The sequence below is a fragment of the Microtus pennsylvanicus genome, chromosome 11, assembly GCF_037038515.1.
Source record: "Microtus pennsylvanicus isolate mMicPen1 chromosome 11, mMicPen1.hap1, whole genome shotgun sequence".
Lineage (NCBI taxonomy): Eukaryota > Metazoa > Chordata > Mammalia > Rodentia > Cricetidae > Microtus > Microtus pennsylvanicus.
This window is the reverse complement of record NC_134589.1, coordinates 71576415-71592565: the sequence shown is the minus strand read 5'-3', so window position 1 is coordinate 71592565 and position 16151 is coordinate 71576415. Positions and strand designations below refer to the sequence as shown.

At 48.4% G+C, this 16151-nt stretch overlaps 1 protein-coding gene across 1 annotated transcript in view; it reads left to right on the top strand.

Moving 5' to 3' along the window:
* The window catches only part of Rasgef1c (RasGEF domain family member 1C), a 69052-nt gene that overhangs the window by 30066 nt on the left and 22835 nt on the right, over positions 1–16151 (top strand). The gene's annotated exons all lie outside the window — the stretch shown is intronic.

Genomic DNA, 16151 nt, shown 5'->3' with positions numbered 1-16151 from the left:
TGGAATTGCCCTGCAAGGATGGAGAGTGCTCCCCTCAGGAGACATAAATTGTTAGATTAAATATTGTTTGCTTGCTCAGTACCTGGGTACAGCCCATCATGGAAGGAGCCTGGCATCAGGGGCTTGAATCAGCTGGTCACATGCATCTGAGGCCAGGAGTCAGGGACCAGTACATGAGGTGATGCTGTGGTTAGCTGTTTTCCTTTTTGTCGGACTTTTAGGGTGGGTCTTCCCACCTTGATTAACGCTACGTAGATAATCCCTCACAGGCACGCCCAGAGACTAGCATAATCTGTCAAATCCCTCATGGATGTGCCCAGGGGCCTGTCTTCTGGACGCTTCTAGAGCCTCTCAAATCAACAGTCAGTGTCAACCGTCTCTCACACATTGTAAGGCGAGCAGTTTTGCTCCTCTGGGCAGGCTCACCCTGTGTGCTCCTCCACAGGCGAGTTACAGTCTTCCCAGTCACAGACGGAACTTTTGGAACCCCAGTGCAGCGTAAACCTTTGTTCTTTGTAAGTTGACTGTCTCTGGTATTTGTTGTAGCAGCAAAAGGCTAGGGAGTCTGGGAAATGGCCCAGGCCATCAGGATTAATAGCAGGAGCTTTATTCCTTGAGCTATCTCGATGACACCCAGCAGTCACATTTTAACTATGAACAACACAGATCTATGAGACAACTCAATGGGTAAAGGTACCTGCCACCAAACCCAGTGACCTACGTTCAGTTCATGGGGTCTGCATGGTGGAAGGGAGAGCTAACTCCCTTAGGTTGTCCTCTGACCTCCACACATGCCCTGCTGCACACACACCACACACACACACACACACACACCACACACACACCACACACACACCACACACACACACCACACACACACACCACACACACCACACACACACACTATACACACACCACACAAACACACACCACACACACACACCACACACACACCACACACACACACACACCACACGCACACACCACACACACACCACACACACACCACACACACACACCACACACACCACACACACACACACACACCACACACACACCACACACACACCACACACACACACCACACACACCACACACACACACACACCACACACACCACACACACACACTACACACACACCACACAAACACACACCACACACACACACCACACACACACACACCACACACACACCACACACACACACCACACACACACCACACACACACCACACACACACACACCACACACACACCACACATACACACCACACACACACACACCACACACACACCACACACACACACCACACACACACACACCACACACCACACGCACACACCACACACACACCACACACACACACCACACACACACACACACACACCACACACACACACACACCACACACACACCACACAAACACACAACACACACACATAACACACACACACACCACACACCACACACCACACACACACACCACACAAACACACACCACACACACACACTACACACACACCACACACACACACCACACACACACCACACACACACACACCACACACACACACACCACACAAACACACACCACACACACACACTACACACACACCACACAAACACACACCACACACACACACCACACACACACCACACACACACACACCTCACACACACCACACACACACCACACACACACCACACACACACCACACACACACCACACACACACACCACACACACACACACCACACACACACCACACACACACACCACACACACACACACACGGACACACACCACACACACACCACACATACACACCACACACACACACTACACACACACCACACAAACACACACCACACACACACACCACACATACACACCACACACACACAGACACACACACCACACACACCACACACACACACCACACACACACACACTTATTATTAAAAATTAAAATACAGTGATGTTGCTATCACTCTGGCTACAAAAAGTACTCCTGAATAAAACGTACCTGTGTACAAAATTGATATGTTAAAAACTGTGAAAATCTGATGAAATTAGAGTCAAAGCACCATGTAATTAGAGAGGCAGGCACATCACGCTCATGGATTGAAGACTCAACATAGTAAAGTCAGCAAATACAAGACTCTTCCCCCCAAAGAAACCTACAGAATATCCCAGAGGAGGTTTTGGTGGTGGTGGGTGGTTGTTTTGGTTTTTTATTTCTATTTTTGTTTTTACAGAATGAGACAGGGTCATTTAAAATCAAATATGAAAGACAAGGGTCAAAACCCTAATGCTATGGAAATATGAGTATAATAAACCTATTTATGATCATTGATAACTGGGAACAACCCATTCCTCAATGAGGTGAAGGGACCTGCTTATCGTTAACAGCAAGCAGCTTAGCTCTGAGAGGCCCTGAGAGGCACAGAGGCTCTGGGATGCTTGCCTTGCTCCTCCGCATCTCCATGAATGGCCATTTGGCTGAGGGTCTGTGCCCCCTCCATCCACTTGAGGGACTGGAGTCCAGAGCATGAACCTGGAATGCAGTGTGCTGAGCACAGACATTCTCCCACTGAGCTTTCTACCTGGTCCGCAAAGATCTGAACCCTGATGCCTAAGAACTCAGGGGTGGATGCTAATCCCACAGTGTAGTAAGAAGAGGAGCCTGGGGGCTAGAGACGAGTGCACATCATCTTGATTTTCAAGAGGAGGACGTGGGGCCCGTGAGCAGGAATCCAGGCAACTAATGACTTCCTCTAATGTTCGTGCTTCTCAGCAGACCAGGACTAGGTCCCAGTTACCTTCCCATTCCTTCTAGTTCAGAGAGGGAAATGAGATGGAGAGTAGAAGCAGTCTGTCCAAGCCACACAGCAAGTCAGTGGTCAAATAAAAACACAGCTAACAGCCACCCATTCCCTGACTCCTTTTGCATTTCAGACATGTGCCCTCCAGATGCCTGGGTTAATGGATATATATATATATATATATATATATATATATATATATATATATATATATATATATATATGAATGACACCTTGTCCCAGGGCTCTCACGGCCTTGTGGGGGAGACAGAGAAGAAACTAATAAACAACAACGAGAACCTCAGCAGATGCCAGGGGCTGTAGAAAAATAACCCCATGAAGTAATGCCGAGGGACTCGCAGGACAGGTGTGCACGGTGTGAACTGAGAGGTCCTCTCCAGGGGACAGCATCCTCCAGAGCCCAGGGAGCTGACCACATGAAGTGAGAGAGGGGCTCCCAGCAGAGAGACAACAGCCATTTCTTGCCATCCTCTGGCCCCACCCCCATTTCCCATGGAAACTAGCTCCCTTGTCTTAAGAGTTGGCTCACCCTCTGGATAGTGTTTAACTCCCCAAAGTTGCGGAGGGACCCAGGCTGAGGAAGAGCCCTCTCGTACCTGCCACCAACACTTACTCAACCCTTATTCCTGTCATATCCCCTCCCTCAAGCCAGGGAACTTTTTCTCTACTCTGCATGCTGTATTTGATGTTTGTAATATGATATGCTGATGTACATAAATATAGTAGAATTACTGCTATACATAAATTTGCATGACCATCATCTTACATAGATACTTTTTAAAAAAAAATGGTAAAAGTACCTAACGTCTTCTGCCCTGTGAATTCACAGCACACAGAAAGCCGCTGTCGTTAACTGTCGTGGAGGAACCTGCCCTCTGTCCATGACATTTCCCCAGCTGAGTGAAACTCAGAGGTCCAGAGAAGAGTCTCGCCTGTCTCTGCTCTCCGTTGCCACCCCTTCCCCAGGCCTCCGAGTGTGGGAGGACTGTGGGAAAGAGGCATGCTGGTAGGGAAGACGTCCCTATTTTAAGAAGCGTTCTTCCTTCCCACCTTTCTTCAGAGCCCACGACCTTCTCTGGCTGTGCCGGTTTGCCAGCGGGTGCCCCGTCTTCGTTTTCTGTCAGCTGTCTAATTGATACCGTTCCTGAATATCACCACATTGTGTTGTACTGTAAATAAAGATGCTATAAATACGCGCGATTGTGTGCAGGGCAAGGAGGATGGTCAGAAGCACTTGTGGGAAGCATTTATGCATCTGCACATTGGAGCTGCCTGTCTATGGGTGGGTTCCTGAGCCATGTGGAATTCCTACTGGACAGAGGTCCTTGGGGATGTACGTGGTCTACACTTCCTCCCTCTATGTTCCGGTCTTGTGGCTCATATTGTATTTCTTAGATAATTTAATTCTAATTAAATAATTGTTATTATTTTTGTTTCTCAAGACAGGGTTTCTCTGCCTAATCCTGGTTGTCTTGAAACTCGCTCCGTAGACCAGGCTGGCCTGGAATCACAGAGATTCGCCTGCCTCTGCCTCCTGAGTGCTGGGATTAAAGGTGTGCGCCACCACCACCACTAATATCTTATTTTATTTTTTAATTGCATGTGTATATGTGTCTACACATGGGTATGTCTTATGAGTTCAGCTGCTCACAGGGGCCAGGAGAGAGCGCAGGAACTGGACTTAAAGGTGACTGTGAGCTGTCTGATGTCGGTTCTGGGAACCAAACTCGGATCCTCTTTGTCCTCTTAATCGCTGAGCCATCTCTCCAGCTGTTAAGGCATTGAAAGCTTTCCAGTCCCGGATCATTGGTGGCAGGTGTACTGAAGAATATGGCTTTCCTGAGACAAGGAGCCCGTTCCCAGAGGCAAAGCTGGCATGGGTGCAGGAGTGATGCTGGAGGATGCTGGAGTTGTATAGACGCGTGATGTGGATGTGGGCAGCTGGCTTGAAGGTCTTCCACTATAGGAGAGCTGGGTGAGCCTACGTGGTACAACGGTGGTTGTCTGTGTCTCCAGCACAGGCTGATTTGCCCTCTGTGGGGAACCAACCCCTGACCACAGACTGGGGAAGGTCGCGAGACTCAGCCACTGCATGCCCAGGTGCCTTATAGCAATGGCACCCATTCCGAAGCCCCAGAGGCTGGCAGGAAGGCACTACGACCTGGCATCTACCCCCAGACTGTGCTTCCTCTTTCTGTCCTCGTGATGGGCGGTGCCTTTTCAGACGCAGAAACGGCCATCTTCATGAAGTCTCACACGTTACTTCTTTCTTTGTTGGAACACGTCTTTGGTGTTGGATCTGGAAAGACCAAGATCGCCTGAGTTTTATTTTATCTTCTCTTCTAGGAGTTTCGTAAGTCTGTGTTTTACAGTTAGATCTACAGACCAAGCTGACTTGATATTTATAAAGATTGTGCTAGCTGTGTCGATAGTTACCATTTTCCTTTTTTTAAAACGTTTCATTTAGTGTGGTGGCGGAGGAGGGGGCACATGCATACAGGGTCAGAGGGAAACTTGCAGGATTCAGCTTTTCCCTGCCACCATGAGACTCCCGGGGAGAGAATTCAGAATTTCGGGATTGGCCGCAAGCGCCTTTACTCACTGAGCCATCTCACCAGCCTGAGGCTAATTTTTTGTATGAGACTATCCAGATGTTCTGGCATCACTTGTTGCAGAGGTGGTGTATTCTCTATCCTGTGGCTTTTGTTCTTTTGTAGGAGACCAGTTGACTGTGTTTGTGTGGGGTCTGCTTCTGGGCTGGCTGGTCCTTTTTGTTTGTTCTTTCGCCAGTACCACAATGCTGATCACTGCCGATTTAGAGGAAGTCTTGAAACCAGGAAGTTTCAGTCTTCATGTCTTCCTCTCCATCTGGTTGTGTGATAACTGGGGACAGAGGCCCTGAAGAGCTTGGCCTAGGTTGTCACAGTCACCAGATGCTGATGAGGGTCTCACCCTTTCCACTCTGCTGAGGATGTCCAGGTCACCCACAGACGTTTTCAGTGTCCCCTCAAGTCCTGGAGACAGACCACTGTAATCTTAGGAGCAGAGGATACAGGGAAGCCCCTCCCTCTGGCTATTTCAGCCACATGTCCAAGATCTAGTCCACAGCTCAGCCCCGCGAGGCTCCCAGCTGTGCTGAGTCCTCCCCCCACCCCCACTCCCCACCAAGACTCTCTGGTGACCTTGCTGGCAGCTTCTCTGGCTACTGTAAGAGAAGCAGAGCCGAGACCATAACCTTGAAACTGATCTATGCGTACCTCTTCCTGGAGCCTCCATCCAGATGAGGCAGTCCGTTCTTGCGATTGCCCTTGGTCTTCAAAGTGCAGTCAAATGCTATATAACATTTTGGCTAGTAACAGATTACATATGCGACAGATGATTATCACCCCATGATGTCATAGTGCAATACGTCGCTTGCATATTCATGGTGGTGCCGGTGGCAAAATTACTATGCTGCCACCCCATGTAGAGAGCATAGCATGTACGATTATGCATGCATAACCTTCGATGTATTCGTTACTTTTCACATTTCGGTAACAGAAGCAGCTGAAGGGAAGCTGGGCTTGTTTTGACTCACTCTTCCAGAGGCTGAGGTCCACCATGATTGAGAAGGCATGGCAGGGTGGTTCCCATCCGAGCAGAGAGGGTATAGGGGCTCATGATGGAACCCTCTTAGGTCAACAGGTTTGGGTCTCTGTACCTACAGCCTTGGTACCGTCAGCACCCAGGCATGCTCTCGTACAGTCTCCGCTCTGAGACAGTCCATGTTCCTCCAATCTCCAGACTCCTGGAGGTGCCTTCCAGCTCAGGCCTCTCTTTAAAGCATCGTGTAGGGTTCACTCAGAGTGCAGGGGATCCGACCCTGCTACACATGACCTGATTTCACGGGCTTTTATTCTGGAGCTTTGATTCACTACTCTGCCATTAGACATTGCCTGTGAAATTGGCACCCCATGAATTATACCAAGCTTTGCTGCCAACTCAAGGCTCTGCCTGATCGTGGCTGCAGTAGCTTGCAAATGCCTACACAGTTGAACCAGGGAAAATACTTCTCTTGTTTGAGTAAGGTACCCCAGAGGTTCCATTTTTCCCAGACACTCTTTCCAAAGGGAAGTCTTTCAAACGTGTTTGTATTTGTACAGCCCGAGGTATTCTGTGGGAAAGGTCTCACCAGCAAAGCACCTTTGCTGACGTCCCAGGTACAAACTGTACGGTGTCTCTTTGACAATTATTTCTCTTTGACGCACCTGTCTGCAGGTCTAAGTGCACTCTTTTCTTGGCCAACCTGCACATTTCCCCACATCTCTTTGCAGTACCGTTTGCAAACTGATCTCTGCATATCTAGCTAAAAGCAGCAAGTAGTAGCCATGCTGCAGCCAGAGTGTGATACTGTCTCGAAATCTCTTCAACCAAACCATTTAATCCATTATGTTCCAATTCAGTTTCACCCCTGTTTTCCAGACACTGACAGAATGTAGCCAAGTTCTTTGCCCTAATAGAACAGAAATGGCCTCTGTTTCCATTCCTGATGGAGTCGTTATTCCCGTCTGAGCCCTCGTGGGCATCGTCTTTGCCGTCTGCATTTCTCTCAGCATTTTGATCTAAACATCTATCCAAAGGACCCATTGAGCTCCCTGGGATTTCTCTACCCCACGTCTCCAAGCTCTTCCACATTCCTCTCCTAATCCACGTTCAAAAGCCTATGGACCACATAGCCAGGCCCATCACAGCCACAGCTCGACTCCGTGGCGCCAGGTTTCTGTATTACTCACTTTTCCGGTTGCCATGACAGAATGCCTGGCAGAAACAGCATAAGGGAAGAAAGATTTGTCTTGACTCAGAGCATCAGGGTATTTTAGTCTCTCGTGGCATGACAGTGTGGCTCCTGGCCATGGTGACAGGAGCTTGTGACCTTACATGGTGACCAGAACAGGGACTTGAGAATTCAGATTGGAGCCAGTGGGGGACCCACAACCTTCTGAGTCTACCCTTCATATTCTAGTACACTTTCCCAGCTAAGTTCCACATCCCAAAGGTTTGACAGTCTCCCAAAATAGCAGTGCTGGCTGAGAGCCAACCTCTCAAACACTAAGCCTGGATGGGACATTTTAAATTTAAACCACAATGCCTGTTAATGACAATGAACTTGATAATGATAATGCTTAATATCTTTTTTATTTGTTTGCTTAACTTTGTAATAAAATGCCCAGACAGGATCAACCTCAGAGAGAAAGGGCTTATTCTGAACCTGAGTTCAAGGTGCAGCCCATTGGGGCGGACAAATCAAGGCAGCAGAGCTTGCATCCACCCAAGGGTTACACTGCATCTGCCCGCGGGTTACACTGCATCCACCCGCAGGTTACACTGCATCCATCCGCGAGTTACATCCATAGTCAGCAGAGAGCAAAGAATGCATGCTTCCCTCTCCCCATTTATATGGTCCAGTATCACACACAAGGCACAGCTGACACCCACAGTGGGGAGATCTCCCTACCTCAATTGATGTAATCCAGATAACCCCCTGACAGGCGAGTTTAGAGGCCCATCTCCTAGGTGGTTCAAAAATTCATCAAATTGACAAGCCATGGCTGGAGAGACGGCTCAGTGGTTAAGAGCACTGGCTGCTCTTCCAGAGGTCCTGAGTTCAATTCCCAGCAACCACATGGTGGCTCACAACCATCTGTAATGAGATCTGGTGCCCTCCTCTGGCGTGTGGGCATACATGGAGGCAGAATGCTGTATACATAATAAATAAATAAATAAAAATTGACAAGCCAGCCATCACCCTTGATAATACATATACTGTGTCACATGAGAACAACTTTTTACATGTGTTTATCACTTCTCTTGATTGAACCACTTTCTCTTTTCTTTGTTTTAACTCATATTTTTTGTTCCTCATAGCCCTAGGAGCAATGACATATATAGATATATAGTACACACACACACACACACACACACACACACACACACACACACACCCCTGGTTCATAACAGGCTGCACCAACTGGCCTAGATTTATATAAGCACATACCAGTGTTCACATAATGATGAAACACCTAATGATGCGTTTCTCAGTCATTAATAAACTCATTTCCCAAATCTCCAACAATTAAGCAATATGTTGCTGCATATTGCTTAGTGATAGATATTTATGTAGGGATAAGTCCCGCCCCTTAGGGGGCGTGTTCGCCTCGGGCTAATGTTTGCCTATAAATTTGGCGAGCGTGCTCCCAGCCACTGCTTCTGCTTTCCTGGTCTCCACGGGAAAGGTGGTTCTGTAAGTCTATTTCTCCATTAAAACTGTATATATATTTTTATAATCTGTCTGCATTCGTTTACGCCGTTACATATATAGGAAAAATGATAAATGAAAGCAAGGAAGCTATTAGCACAAAAGTCAAGATGCTTATCCACCAAAGGTCAGGGTAGATAGTGGAACTGAGGGAGGGAAGGGCATGATAAATTTTAGGACCAGGTAATGCTCATTTTCTTAGCTTAGGAAGTAGGTAGCATGTATTCATTTTGTAATAATGATAGTAATAATAACAGTTGTTAGTTAAATTCTGGTTATGCTTATAGAGTCTTTTTTAATTTTTACTAATGAAGGGAAAATATCAAAAGGACACCTCTCCATGGCCTTCTCCAAAAAGGACTCAGGAGTTCTTACTGTATAACCTGGTTCACCAGCTCAGCAGGGAGAAGATTCAATACTTTCATTAACCAATACTCATTCACCCTCACCCTGCTGCTCGACATGAGTACCAACTGGTGCAAAAATGATTTCTGAAAGCAAAGAAGTATGGTGGGGTGGGGTGGCGGTACTGGGTTTAGGGTGGGGGTGAGGGGCTGGACTCGGTGCTTAAAGGCACTCACTATTCTTGCAGAGGATCTGGGTGTTTGTGATGGCTCACAACTGTTTGAAAACCCAGTTCTGGGGGATCTGACACACTCCCTGACTTCTGTGGGCACCAAGCACTTACATGGTGTATATACATACATGCAGGTAAACACTTGGACATATAAATTAATAATAGCAAAAACAAAAGTAGCACAGTGATTGGAGCCAAGCATGGTGGTGCATGCCTTTATTCTCTGCTCTTAGGAGGCAAAGGCAGGTGGATCTCTGTGAGTTCAAGTCCAGCCTGGTCTACATATCGAGTTCAAGGAGAGCCAGAGCTACATAGACACCCTGTCTCAAACCAAAATTTAAAAGCATGGTGATTGGGAAGTAGAAACAACAGCCCTTTGATGTGATTGGGAGATCAGTTAAGTGGGATAGCCCTTTAAAGGGATAGCATCCTTTGACCAAGTGCCTCTCTTCCAAGTAAAGTTTAGGAAATAACACCCTCAACATGGCTGAGTGTGGATAGTGGAATAGGGGAGAAGCCCTGTTTGGAGAGCTCTATTTTTCAGCTCCCAATCGTGTTGGGTCTTGGTGCTCGCCATTTGCAACAACAGATTTTCCTGCAAGTACCCTGAGCTCTCCAAAACCACTGCTTCTGGGAGTGTGGAAACAGCAGGCTCGGTCAGCAGGAGAAGGGGGGCCATCTGAAGCCCCAAATAAGTCAGCCCAGTTCTCCTGTCTCAGCCGGTCCTGTTGCCAGCCTCCTGGATGAAGCCAGGTGAATTCTCAACCTTGAAAAGCCTCAGACTTAGCAGGGGCCACAGAATCCTTCAAGCTGCAGCGAACTGGCAGGAGTCCTTCAGGTGGAATGAGATATAAACACCCCCAGTTTTTGCCAAGGAAGAAGAGGGGGACCTTAGAGTTCGTAGGGGTCGGACAAGATCAGAAGAGCTGGAAATGAGATGGCATGGTCAAAGCCCATATTCTAGCGTGCAGTGACTTCTCCCAGTCACCCACAATGTTGCTATGCAAGCAGAGGGTGAGTTCAGGGCTGAGCACTGGAGTCTCTCCCGTGGTTGCACCAGCAGGCCATGCTCAGGGTTTTCTTCCATCCTGGAAGACTAGGCTCTATTGGGGGTCCTCATATTAGGGTGCTCCTTCCTCAGCTCCCCGACTCTGAGTCCTGATGAATATTTAAGCTATGCCTGTCATCAGTTCAACTTAATATTTATCAAGTCCCACCTCACAGGATCAAGGACAGGAGCTTGGTCCAGAATTGGGAGCCCAGGGGCCCAGGGACCCAGGGAAGTCCACTAGTCTCCTCCTGGTGACCCTGTCTACTCACACACCACTAGGGCCTAGGTTTGCAACTGCAAAGAGAGACCGTCTAATAAAAGAACGTCATCCTCTAAGGATTAGTGACCAGGAGTGACACAGAATCTGTTCCTTACTGAAACCTCTGGAGGTCAGAACCCATCTGAACTAGGTGGAACAAGTTCTTCATCCAGACCCTTGGAAACAGCCCTGTGTTCAGGGCCTCAGCCTCTGAGGACACAGGTTGTGCCTTGTTCCTGCAAAATAGCAGCCTTGCCAATGCCCTAGGTTGGCAGAGACCCTGCACATCTGCCTCTAGATACCTGCCCACAGGCTGGTTCCAAGCCCTGAGAGAAAGCTGGAGACTCAAGCCTCTTCCCAGAGCTTCCAAAAATCCTGAGAAGAAAGAAGTACGACTGAATGGAACAGTTCTATGTAAATAGAAAAGACGATCAGAATGTCATGAGCAGCTGTATGCCAACAAATCGAATAACCTAGATGAAGCAGATGGAAATTCCCAGAACCACGAAAGTTACAACATCTGAAGTACAAAGAAATGAATGTTTGAAAAAGCCCTGAGACTAGTTAGGAGAATGGATTAGTGATCAAAAGCTACCAACAGAGAAAAGCCCCAAACTTGGTGGGGTTCACTGTTAAATACATAAAGAAGAACTAATATCAACCCTTTCAAACTGTTACCAGTAACTGAGGGAAGGAATAGTTCCGAGCTCATTCTATAGGAAAAGGATTAGGTCTGGTGTAGGGATCCCACAACAAAAGAAAATTTGAGGGCAATATTTCTTCAGGGACAGTGATGCCGAAGCCTCAACAGGAACAAAACAGTCAAACCAAACATAGCAGCACATGAAAGGGTCGTACAGCAGGACTTGGCCGGAGCTAATGATGGAAAAAGCAAGGATGGCCCAGCTGAGAACTGACGGAGCAGACGTTTGCTGGAAACACTCATTCACGCACAGTCAGCTCCGTGCAGAGCAAGAACCGGCAAAGTTAACAACTGCTCAGAACAAAAAGGAGACCACCTTAACACAGTGAGTAAAGTCCACACGAGGGCAGAGGACTGGCAGCTTTTCTGCCAGTGTGAAGGATAAGGGACCCTTGCTGGTACAAGCCTTGGCTTGGCTTGGCCACTTCAGCTATGAGCCAGGTTATAGCCGAAGCACACACCTTTCTTTCCAGCACCCCTCCCTTGTGATATTTTCTTGGAATGCATTGCCAATGATTTTATTGGTGTCAAAGGACAATGGGACAAGAAGCATTTGGCACATGGAACCCAATCTTGGCACAATTCAAGAGCACCAACATCATGTACCTCTTACCCCTTCTCCCCAGCAGTGTTCAAAGGGTTGCTCCAACATGCTCACCAGCACTGATTATTGTACAAGTCCCATCTGTTTCGTGGTCTTGGATGGTTAGTGTTGACTGTCAAAAGGCTCCAGGCTCACTTATAAGGGATTATCTTGATTAGGTTAGCCTCCAGTCGTGCCTGTGAGGGATGATGATGACTATTATTATTATTATTATTTTGGTTTTTCAAGACAGGGTTTCTCTGTGGCTTTGCAGCCTGTCCTGGAACTAGCTCTGTAGACCAGACTGGTCTCGAACTCACAGAGATCCGCCTGCCTCTGCCTCCCGAGTGCTGGGATTAAAGGCGTGCGCCACCATCGCCCTGCTAGAGGGATTATTTTAATTAGGCTAAGATGGGAAGACTTACCCCAAAGACTGGCGCCATTGCTGGGCTCTGGTTCTGTGTTGCAAAGAGAGGAGAAATCTAGGTTGAGCACCAGCCTTTATTCCTCTCTCCTTTGTCACTGTGGCTGCAATGTGACCAGATAGCTCCAGCTCCTGCCACCACGAACTGTGAGACAGAATAAACCCTTTCTCCCAGGGTATTTCATCACAGCAATGATGTGAGTGACTTATACACAGTCTTACCTGGTTTGGATCTTGATGTCCTGTGCACCAAAGCCTGGTCCCCAGGATGGTGCTATTGAATGGTGGTAGACCTTCAAGAGGTGTAAGACGGTGAAAGCTCTTGAGGCCACTGGGGTCACTGGGGTCATGTGCCTGAAGGGGACTATGGTAGCTGAGCTCTTTCTCTTCATCCCTTTCATTTCCCAGCTATGAGGCGAGTGGTTTTTTTTTTTCTTCCTGTACTAAGTACCCTATCATGCTGTCTCCACTGGCCCAAAGCAGTCAGACACTGACCAGAAATGAAGCTTCAAAACAGTAAACTGAAATAAGCCGTCTGTCTCGATACGTTGACTGATTCAGGCATTTGTTCCTGGACCATGAAGCCTGATGATGCATCATAGAATGGAGGCGTCCTAGAACCACATTGTATCTGTATCCAGTTCACACACTCAGCCTCACGCCACCAAAAATGCCGAGAGAGAAACTCAAAGTTATTGCAAGAGAGACAGAGACAGAGCACAGCTGTGGAAACCAAGAGGGCACTGAAGTCCTCGAGACTGGACTTCCAGGAGGTTGTGCGTCAGAGAGGTGCATGCTCTCAGCTGCTGACCCATCTCCCCAGTCTAGCCTTCTCTTCGTGTAACTGGTGTCGGCCCCTAGCTTCATGTCCTCCGTGTTTCTCCAGGCTGTAACATATCGGAATTTTCTCCCCTTTTAAGCTAGAGCAATATTTCATCATACATATCTAGTACATTTTGTTTATCCATCCATCCACTGATGATCGTTTAGGCTGTTCCATCACTGGCTTTAAGGAATCTTGGACATATAAACAGTGAATAAGATGGTTTTAAAAATTAAAATAAAGTGTTTTAAGCAAGAAATTAAGCAAACCCTGGCCTGCCACAGAAAGATTTCTGAGATGTATTGCTAATGAAAAGTACCCAGAACTAGTCAGTGTGGGTGATGAGCAATTTTGTGTGTGTGTGTGTGTGTGTGTGATATACGCTTATATTGTCTCTGTGTAAAGAAGCTATAGGAAAATAGAGAAGAAACTAATCAAAAATCACCCCTACTTGCAGGAAAGGATGCATGGGCAGGGCTTGGGGTCTCCGTGTGCTTCTTGGAAGGACGTGTGTTTCACACATGGATGTGTGATGTCCCCATTACCCTGTTCTCTCCCTCATCCCCTACTCTGTCACCCAGGACCCAGTCACCTGGCCCCTGCCACATAAACACACCTTCCAAATCATCCCAGCCTTCAACTACATTGGTCCCTTGCCAGGCACGTTTTTTCCACAGGGTCATTCCTTCCCTCAGGCCCCAGTGCAGTGACTTCCCCAAACCCCTTCTTGCAGCTTGTCCTCTCTCAGGTCACCCCTATGGAACACTCCTTTAGCCCCCAGTGTGAACTTGGGGATCCAGCCACCCATCCTCATGGACCCAGCATCAAATGTCTGATGCTAAGCCAGGTATTCTGAGAGCTCCCCTGATTGTCTCATGAAGCATCCCTCTGTGGTTCCTTCCACCATGTGACAGACTGCTACCTGTCCCACGGAGAGTCATTGTCACCTCCATGCGGTCACTGGCCCATCTTGGAGAAAATTGAATTGGGATCCAGGACAGGCTGCAGGGTGAAGAGGTGACAGACATCACACAGGAGAGAGAGGACCGTCTAAGCTCCCACACTTTGACCCGTGGAGTTAGAACCAGGTGCTGAGCCCCAGGTGTGAGACATGGTTGGCCTCTGCTGTCTCTAGAGATGGCCACCCTCTCCACTGAGAACTTCGGGGAACCCCACCCCCCGTGAATCTTCACCTGCAGAGGGCATTTGTGAAATGTTCAGTTTCAGGACTGAACATTGAGTGCTTTTAGCTTGTTAGGGAGGTGTAAATTAAGTGATTGTCACCAAGGTCAGGGCTGTTCATCCACATGTCCATCCACATGGAGTGACCAAGCCCCCCCTCCCTTACCCCCTTTCGAGACAGGGTTTCTCTGTGTAATAGCGCTGGCTATCCAGGAACTCCTTTGTAGACCAGGCTGACCTTGAACTCATAGAGATCCTTTTGCCTCTGCCTGCAGAGTGCTGGAATTAAAGGCATGCGCCACTGCTCCTGGCGACCAAGCCTCGTCCCAGCACTCCCCACATCACAGACTGTGGCTAGCTCTCTAAAGGGTTCCTCTCACCCCTGAGTGTGCTCTGACCGCCTGTCTCTCTGTCTCTACTCTCAGGTCAGAATCACTAGTGGGCAGAAAAAGCAGGAAAAGGCCAGAGTCTTTCAGGGGGCATACTAAGTCTTGGGAACTTCCTCAGGGCGATCCTTTAAGATTCTGTGTTTGAGAAAGTGGGGTGACCTAACCGTCTAGGCTGGAACTGGTCCAACACCCACAGACTGGCCTGTGTGGAAGAGCTGGGAGCAAGCATAGGTTCCCTGTAAAAAAATGCGCAAAAGCCCTCTGCTGGCCAGACCACAGAGGCACTCTGGCTTGCCTGCATGGAGGGAACACTAACGCCCCCAAGGCCTTTCTCTATACCAGCAACTGACAGAAGCCCCCAGCCCTACAACGGGGCTCACAATAAAAGTCCACTGGTATCCACGAGGGATTAGCGTGGCCTTGCAGCAGAGGGACGTTGGGAGGAAGCAGGGGTAGCCCCAGAGGTGTTTCTGACATGTATTGAGGGAAGACTAAGGATGGCGGGATAGCCACCCTGCAGGCGGGACAGTGTGTTCCAGGGGGTCAGTGTTTGGGAAGGAGAGTGCATGGTGGTTGGCAAAAGCATGAGGGGAAAGGGAGGAAGCAGAGCTGGGCAGGTGAGTGAGCCTCTATCACAGAGTGCCTGCAAGGGCAGCCGCAGGAGGCAGTGATTTTAACTACACTGGCAAGAACTCCAACTTAAGCAGGTGCATCTAACAGGTAAGTCTACCGCATGGCTCAGGCAGAGCATCCAGGAGCTCCAGCACTGTTCTTGGAAGGTGTTTGCTTTCAGACAGACCTGGTAGTACAGGCCTGCGATCTCAGGTGCTCAGCAGGCTAAGGCAAGGGGATCATAAGTTCAAGGCCTGCCTGGACTACAGAGTGCATACAAAGCCAGCTCGGGCAACTTAGAAGACCCTGTCTCAAAATGAAAAGTAGCAAAGGGGGATGTTAACTCAGTGGTAGAGCCCTTGGGTAGTATGCACAAGGGTTCACTCCCAGCTCTTTCCCCCCAAAA